This window comes from Echinops telfairi, unplaced genomic scaffold (genome assembly GCF_000313985.2).
Source record: "Echinops telfairi isolate 266 unplaced genomic scaffold, ASM31398v2 ScPeMD7_7469;HRSCAF=8507_1, whole genome shotgun sequence".
In the NCBI taxonomy this organism is placed as follows: Eukaryota; Metazoa; Chordata; class Mammalia; order Afrosoricida; family Tenrecidae; genus Echinops; species Echinops telfairi.
This window is the reverse complement of record NW_022111373.1, coordinates 137,902,752-137,911,974: the sequence shown is the minus strand read 5'-3', so window position 1 is coordinate 137,911,974 and position 9,223 is coordinate 137,902,752. Positions and strand designations below refer to the sequence as shown.

At 45.6% G+C, this 9,223-nt stretch overlaps 1 pseudogene; it reads right to left on the bottom strand.

The window, feature by feature from the left end:
• LOC101656119 overlaps nucleotides 1–6,396 on the bottom strand; it is a 77,883-nt pseudogene extending 71,487 nt beyond the window's left edge.
• Nucleotides 6,397–9,223: the final 2,827 nt, after the last annotated feature.

The following is a 9,223-nucleotide window of genomic DNA, read 5'->3' as shown; positions in this document are numbered from 1 at the left end:
ACCCCCTACCCCATGGGCAAACCCTACCCATGGACAACCCCTACCCCATGGGCAACCCCTACCCATGGACAACCCCTACCCCATGGACAACCCCTACCCATGGACAAACCCTACCCCATGGACAACCCCTACCCCATGGGCAACCCCTACCCATGGACAACCCCTACCTCAGGAGGTGCGTGAGAAAGCCCAGATTCTGCGGGCCTTGTTCTCATGCTTCCTAATACTGTGAGAGGGGCCATGCCTCCAGAACGCTGTCTTCTAAGGCAAGAACCCCAACCCTCCCCTCCAAATCAGTTACCACCAAGTCTACTTTGCTTCCTGGCGCTGTCATGTGTTGCAGGGAAGAATGGGACTCTATAAGGGGTTTCAGGGTTGTGTCCTCCTGTCCACCCAGAGGCACCTCCCCTAAAGATCTGTGATCTGCTTCCAGAAAAATGGCCTCTGAACACGTACATGGAGCTCAGTTCTGCTCTGACGCATAATGGGCTGCAGGTTTCCGAATCAACTCACGAACTTCTCTCTCGCCCCTCTTGCACAGCCTGTGACTTAGAAAATGTAGCTTTGACATGCAAGTTCCACTAATAAGAATATTTTGCATATATGCTGAAATGCCCTGTGGTTCTTTGGGCATTATAGATATTCCTTGTAAAACATTCTATGTTTTAAAAGGCGTCTGAACTCTACTACTGTACATAGAAGGAAAGGGAAAGAAACATTTGCATGTTTTAATTACCACAAGAAACTGCCCTGGAAAAAGTCCTAAGAAAAAGCAACACCAAGCAAATCATAAAGCAAATGTGCCTGAGGAGAACGCAGCAGGGACCACATCTGTGCACAAGGGAAGGGAGTGTGACTGGTGGTCCGGGTGCATTTCTGATGAACTGACAGAGGGCAAGAGCCATACGGAGGATGCAGTTGGGGGCTGGGCACTCCTTCTAGAGGACAAGGGCATCTTCTCACCTTGCCGAGGTCAAACGCTGCAGATAGAACTTCCTGTGTGGAAAGGAACACTAGTTCACCAGCTCTTCTTGTCTTGCTGGAGGATGAACCGTCAGTGGGAATCTTTGTGTTGGAGCAGCCATATTGTTGTCAAGCATCTTTTCTGAAAGTATCACATGAAATGTGAGATGCCAGCCTTGGGGCACCTTAGCTTGTCCTTGGGTGTTCTTTGGGACAAAGGCTGGCTGTTTAGGAAGTTGTGACTGGGATGAGTGGTGTGTGGGTAGGCCTGGGTACTTTATTTCTGGGAAACCCTGAAAGTGAACCCAGCAGGGTCTCTACCTTCCACCCTTTCAGGCATAGAACGTGTGTTCTGCATAGAAGAGCCAGGGAACAGTCCACGGGTTCAGAACGCTGCTTCTGAAGTCTACTGCTGTACACAGAAGGAAAGGGAAAGAAACATTTGAATATTTTAATTTCCATAAGAAACGGATCTCGAAAGCAAATCAAAAAGCAAACGTTCCAGAGTAGCAAACGTGCCTTATCCAATATTTCCTGACTTGCTAAGGCAGCACAAGAAAACAATGGTGTTTATTTGGGTGCAAGAGTCTTATTTCTGTATTAGAACTTAAATTCCAAGCATCCCATCTTCAGAACAACAGTGCCGGCGAAGAATCTTGAACGTAGTAGGACTGCCGAAAGAAGAGACAAATCTGTCTTGGAAAAGGGACAGCCAGAATGACTCGGCAGTAACAACAATGGATAACAATTAGGGCCTGAAATCCATTCATGAGTCCTACGTCAATTAAGCCTCCCTTGAATTCCTACTGATCCTTAACCAAGGATGGGAACTGTCTCGCCATGAGGCAGAGAGCATTGCAAAGTAGGTTACCTCCAATTTTCTAGTATTGGGGAAGGGGCGGGGGAGGCAGTTTTTCTTAAGGTCCTTCTTGGGGGTGTCCTTGATGGAGATTACCATATTGGGTTTGCACAGTTGGGAGTCATGCCCTGAACCAATTGGTTGCCGGGCCCTGCACAGATCTTGTAAGCTCTTCCTTCGGTTTAACAATGTGCATGTCCCCATCATGGTCCTGTTCCCAGTTGCCCGTCACTGTGATGCCTTCATCACCATGTGATGCATTCATGCCACCACCATGCTCCGCCCTCTCATATCCTCTTGAAGTCCATGATTTCAGCAAATGTTTGGATGCAATGATGACCTCAGGCCCCTGGTCTCTCTCATCTGGATGATTTATCTTTGTCTTGTCCTTGTTCTGTTTGTTGTTGTGGCGCTCAGTGACTAATTCCTCTGATGTGGAGACTATTCCTACTCTGTAGTCAGTTCTGAGTCTCGAATCTACTGGTATTTGAAATACTAGCTTTCAGAATCACAGCAGCACACAAGCCACCCCAGCACGACGAACTGACAGACCAGACTGAATAAAGGTTCTCTTTCAAATATATTTGCTATTTGGGCTCGCTTTTGTACTCTAAAGCATTTCTATTACAGTAGTTTTCAAATTTTTTGCCCATAAAATATCCCCTCATATGTGGTGAGCATAACATTTGTGCATGTGCACAAACTTGCAGAAGGTATTTACAATGAATAGGTTGTTGGTTTTGCAAAAGTCTACCTGAGTTGCTTCTAACACCAAGGCCATGTTTTCCTCCATCTTTGTTCCCAACTTTTGCACTGCAATCACCAAGGATTATCAATGACTCTTGATCACATGTTTGATCAATTTCAGATTCAATGTCCTCATCTTTGGCAAGAGACTAAAGCTGAAGAATCCTCATGTTAGCTGTATTAGCTACATTCCTTGTAGGCATGTAGATAATACGCTACCGCGGACAGCATTGAGTTCAGGATAGGTTGTGCAATGTTGTGTTTTTGATGATATTCTTCTTCACATTGTCATTCCCTGATTGTGCGATTGTCCAGTCAAACTGGCCAGTGTCAGTCCATTCAGCTCTCAAAGTGGGGTATCAACCTCCCAATTTTTCTAGATTCGTGTTTCTAGATATCTTCTGCTCTGATTGTTAATGGATGTTTGCAATTGTGTCTCCTCATTTTGAGTCATGACCCATCAGCAAATTAAAGTCCCCAAAGCTTTCCTCCAACCACATCATGAAGATCGACTCTATTGTGAGGCTGCAGCTCCTACTCCAGCCTTGTTTGCGCACCTTCCAATTTGAGGGGCTCATCTTCTGGCCCTAGAAAAATGTTCTGTTGTTCTTCATAAGGCCGTCTTGGGCCAGTTTCTTCAGAATTGGATTGTCAGGTTCTCCCTCCTAGTCTGTTTTAGACTGGAAGCTCTGCCGAAATCTGCTGCTATCATGGGTGATCCTGCTGAGATTCAGAATATTGATGGCATAGCTTCCAGCACCAGGAGCAACTCGAAAGCCACCACAGCTGACAAACTGAGAGCTGAGCGGCTGAGCCATCTACCCGTAGAAAATAGAACGGGGGCAGGGCAGCTTTGCAAACATTGTCAGTGGAAGGAGCCCTTCCGTCCTGAACAATCTGCTGCTCGCAGGTACAATGATTTCCGGCAGCGTGCCCTCTGCTTCTCCTCCCAAGGTGAGAGGGACAGAAAGGAGACAAGAACGGGTGTTCTCATTCAGTCTGCTTCAACAACATGGAGGGTTTTTTCTTTCCTTCACCATTCACCATCTCCACCCTGGCTCTCTTTTTCCTGAAGGGGGCTGAAAAAGGAGAAACATCAGCGTCTTTTAAACTGGACAGCGCAGGGCTTGGTGCTGGGAATCAGGCCTCATCTTTTCAGTCTCTCACACGTCATCCAAGCTGGCAACTATCAGTCGTGTCAAAGAGGACTTTGAGTAGACTTCATCAGTTGACTGGCGCCGTGCCTGCATGTGGGATTCATTTGCTCTCCGTGGTTAGTTTGGGTCCACGTTTCCTGAAAGGAAAGGAACTGCCTACATGTTCTGTGATGTGGATGACGCTCCCTTGGATTTTCAGAAGCAACTTTGAAAGGAGAGTAGGATTTGGTCTGTCGTTGTGTTTATTTTATTTTTCTCCCCAGTGTCTGGATTTCTTTATTAAAGGCTACCCACCTGGGGCTGGGACCACAAGGATTTGGCTCCATGTTTTGAAGAAAAAGAAAGTCCAGATGGGCTGGTGATGGAGGTGGTGGTGGAATCATGAAAGTGAAAAGTCTTTGAATCTCTCAGTTGGTTTTCTGTACCGTCACTTGTTTTGCAACTGTCTCTCGCATGGGTGAGCCAGGTCTTGCCAACAAGCTCAACCAGAGGGAAAATAAAATTCATGTTACCCACAGTAGCTGTCATAACCAGCAGTCTCCTTCCACCACCACCCCTACCCCGACCAGACAAACCTCTCTTCCCCCACCCCACCTTTAAAATTTTGTCTGTACTTGACATTTTGAATCATCCTAGAAGGTGGAATAATGTTTCTGGTGAAGGCTCCTGCTTTGTCTGGAAAAAGCTCCAGACATTTGCTTCTTATTAACCCCTGGACTAGGAAAATACTGCTCCTCTTGGCCTCTCTGGGTCATGACACCGCAGCGTGGTGGCCTTAAGCCTGGGGAAGATCCACTGGGCCGGTGGAGTAGTTGCTTCCAACAGCCTCAAGACCGGGCCTAGGAAAACTGCTAAGCTGCCAGGAGGCTGTTAGGACTTTAAGGAGAAGATGAAATGAGATGTCCCCAAAACCCTGAGGACAGTCTTCACAGAGTCAGTTCAAATACAAGGACACAGGCACGGAGCAGGCAGTGGATAGGGGCTGAGTGGCCACAGCCGACTTGCCACAGCACTCATGGGCAGCTTCTGTCTCTTCACATCTTAGAACACACACCACCCACTTTCTGTTGCCCTGAGGAGTTGGTCCCATTAGGTTAACTGTTAACCTAACTGCGTCTGCACTTTTTCTTTTCTTCCTTTTCACCAAGTACATTTTAAGTTTGATTGATCGGATTCACAGATCAGACAACTCAATGGTTTAAACATATTAAAGGGAGTTGTGCAGCCACCACCCAAACCTATTGTCAAACATTGTCTTCATTCTTGGCTCCATTATTGTTACCTCCCCATTTTCCACCAAGCTCCGCGTCACAATCCTAAGAAGCTATTCATTCAGTCTATAAGTTTACCGATCCTGGGCTTCACATAAGGAAAAACATACAAAAACAAAAAATCCAATCGACAATCACAAAATTGAACAGAGACAAATCTCAATCACAAAGAAAGCTGAGAATAAGAATAATTAAAAAAAAAAACTAGAACAAACTGAAAATGGGTCAAAAGGAAGAACAAATGATAAGCTGTTAAATTTTAACTGAATTGCTTCAGCGTTAATCCACTTTCCAGGGCACTTGGTCTGATAGCAAGGCTGTTCTCATTCCTGGCCAATGGTCAGAGGAAATTCTCCAGGGGCTTAATCCATGTAGGGACTCTGCCAATGGATTTTGGGCTTCCACTGTCACCCACTGTCACTTCCACTGTCCCCCATAACCTTCTGAAAACAGCCGCTCCATCATTGATCTCCTCACTTTGCTTACCTCCAGTGTCTTTGTAAATACTGGCTCTATTTCCCACTCACATAAAAACTCACTGCCATAGAGTCAATGCCGAATCATGGCAATGCTATAGGACAGGGTAGAACTGGCACCCTGGGTTTCTGAGATTCTAACTGTTCATGGGAATCGAAAGCCCCGCCTTTCTTCTGAGGAGTAGTTGGGGGATTCGAACTGCTGACCTTTTGGATCGAAGCCCAATGCGTAACCGTTTTGCTACCGGAGAGCCCTGCAAATACCCTATTTCCCCGAAAATAAGACAGTGTCTTATATTAAGTTTTGCTCCCAAAGATGCGCTAGGTTTTATTTTCAGCGATGTCTTATTTTTCCATGAAGAAGAATGCAGTACACATTTATTGTTTAATTAAAAGAGACCTCGCACTTCCTGTCTTCTCCGACTGTGCTGCGGCCAACAGTGAGCTGCACAGCAGCACCCGCCGCTACGGTCCAGAGTCCAGAGTCCAGAGTTATGGTAGCTTTGGGGGGCCTTATTTTCGGGGAGGTCTTATTTTCAGGGGTGCCTTATATTTCAGCAAGAGGTAAAACTGTACGTGGGTCTTACTTTCGGGGAAACAAGGTACTAAATATCTCTGCTATTGTGGAAGACAACCCCTCCCTTGACCCCTATCTTCTCCCTTGTACCAACATTTTCTTCTCTTTCGTTCCAGGTATAAATGTCTGTAGGTCTTCGGTGTGCAGCAGAAGCACCGAGAGGGCATAGGGGAGCAGAGATTCCCGGGCCTCAACATCCAGCACCTCTAACAATTCCCAGGTGGGGTTGATGGTTGGGAACCTACTTTAAGAACCACTAGCCTCAAGAACACCACACTCATTGGCTTCACTTGTTCCTTTTCTGTTCACTACCATCCTGCAACTCGGTGTTGTTGTTAGGCGCCATTGCGCTTATGCACAGCAGAACTAAGCCCTGTGCTCCTGCCCTATCCTCACCATTGTGATGTTTGAGCCCACTGTTGTAGTCACTGTGTCAATGCATCTCCTTGAGGGCCTTCCTCTTTTCGCTGCCCCTCTACTTTACCCAACATGGGAACATGGTGCCCTTCTCTAGGGACTCACTGTTCTCTAGGGGCTGACTGTCCAAAGAAGCCCTTGCTTCTAAGGAGCATTCCGGCCATGCCATACTTCAAAGACAGAGTTGTTGGTCCTTTTGGCACCCCTGGTACTTTCAGTATTCCTCCCCAGCACCCAAAATTCCAATGCACCGATTCTCCTTGAGTCTTCTTTATTCAGTGTCCAACTTTCACATGCTTATGAGGCAACTGCCTGTCAGCTTGTCAACCGTGGTGCTGTGATGCTGGAAGCTCTGTCACTGCAATTTCAATGCCAGCAGGGTCGCCCAAAGGGAGCAGGTTTCAGCGGAGCTTCCAGACTAAGCACAGACGACGGAGAAGACCTGGCTGCCACTTCGGAGGAAATAGCTGCTGAAAACCGTACGCACAACCAATGGCACCAACAATAACAGCACCGGGAAACCCCCCCACCCAACGTCAGACACGCGTCTCAAACGTACTCCAGGCTTCCCTGGTAGGCTTTTTCTCCTCCCCACGCAAGAGATTCATTTTTCCCTGAGGTCCCGTCCTTAATCTTGATCTCTATTTCATTTTCTAGGGTCAAAGTTTGAGTTCACAGCTGTTTGCCTATATTACTGTTATACCTCCTTGTTCACTCCATTTCCTGGCTTGGAGAATATGGAATATAGAGACAATGAAGCAGAGACTGGGAATAATATATGGGCCCCTCAAAGCTTGTGATATTGTGCTGGACCATAAGGACAGTTTTACTAATATTTTCCCTTATCATTCTCACATGTCTGGAGTACACATAGCACTTTTGCTCATTTGTGGCAAAGCTGTGATTTCTCTCTTACTCAATGCATTTACGTCCAACCATTCATACATATTTGGCTTCATCTCATTTACTGGAATCCCTGCCCTTCCTACCTCCTCCCTGTGTTTACCACCTCCATTTCTCCTCTTCTAACCACCTCTCATATTTTATCCTTGGGAAAATGCTTCCCCCTTGATTTAAAATGGGGGGCATACCTCACTGGTGTTACTATTCTCCTATTGTTTGGCTGAAAATTGAGCCATGGTAGCGAATTCATTTCCAGACCTGAAAAGTGACTGTGGGTCACAGTCTCAGGGGTTCCTCCAGTCTTTGTCCAACCAGCAAACCTAGTCATTTTTATGACTTTGAGTTTTGCTCCATCTTTCCCCCCACTCTCTCCAGGACCATCTAATGTGATCCTTTTCAGAGCAGTTGCTAGTGGTAGCTGGGCACTATCTAGTTCTTCTGGTCTCAGAGGCCATTGGACTAATTGAGGTGTAATCCTTCCTGCAGGTGGTAATCCTTGATGTTTATCAGCAAGTGCCTCAATTCTTCTTCATTTTGAGCAAGCCAGGTTGTATCATCTACATATCTCAGGTTGTTAATAAGCCTTCCTCCATTTCTGATAGCACATTCTTCTTCATATAATCTCATGAAATGCACGTAGTTTTGAAACTATGCACAAAAACCAAAGTACCTCCTGGCCCGGTGCTTCGCTCACAATTGTCATGTGTGAGCCCACTGTTGCAGCTCTGTGTCCATCCACGATGTCGAGGGCCTTCCTCCTTTGCTGTCCTTCTACTTTACCAAACATGATGTCCTTCTCCAGGGACTGGTCCCTCCTGACAACATGTCCAAAGTATGTAAGGTGATGCCTCGCCATCCTTGCCTCTAAGATAGCATTATGACTGTGCTTCCTCCAAGACAGGTGTCCTCGTTCTTTTGGCAGTCCATGGTACTTTCAATATTCTGCACCAGCACCATAGTTCCAATGCATCATTTCCCCCCCTTTGGTTTTCCTTATCCAACTTTCATTTGTATAGGAGGTGATTGAAAATATCACACCTTGAGTCAGGTCCACCTTAGTTCTCAAAGTAACATCCCTACTTTTCAACACTTTAAAGAGGTCTTGTGTGGCAGATACCTAGTGCAATACACAATTTGATCTCTTGACTGCTGCTTCCATGAGCATTGATTGTGCATCCAAGCAAGATGAAAGCCTTCACGAATTCAATCTTTTCTCTGTCATGATGTTACCTATTGGTCCTGTTGTGAGGATTTTTGTTTTCTTTACATTGAGTTGTAATCCATCCTGATTGTAACCCTTGATGTTTATCAGCAAGTGCCTCAAGTCTCCCTCATTTTGAGCAAGCAAGGTTGTGTCATCGACATATCTCAAGTTGTTAATAAGCCTTCCTCCAATTCTGATAGCACATTCTTCTTCACATAATCCCATTAGATCAGCACACAGATTGAATAAATGTGGTGAGAGGATACAGTCCTGATACACATGCTTCTTGATATTAAACCCTTCTTCTGTTGGCACAAATGCCTGTTCACCCTTGTACATGAATTGTACATGATGTGATGTTGAGAGCTTCCTCAGCATAACTCTATTTTGCATGTTATTACATGGACACAGAGCTGGGTCTTTCTTTTTCATTTTCTCAAGTTCACTCACTCTGCTAATCTCTGACTTTTGACTCGTGTATGCAAGCCAGTATATATAATGTAATTATTGATATGCCGTAATTAAAGTCCACTATTTGCTTTTCTTTTTTAAAAAACATTTTATTAGAAGCTCATACAACTGTTATCGCAATCCATACACACATCAATTGTGTAAAGTGCATTTGTACATCATTCTCAAAACATTTTCT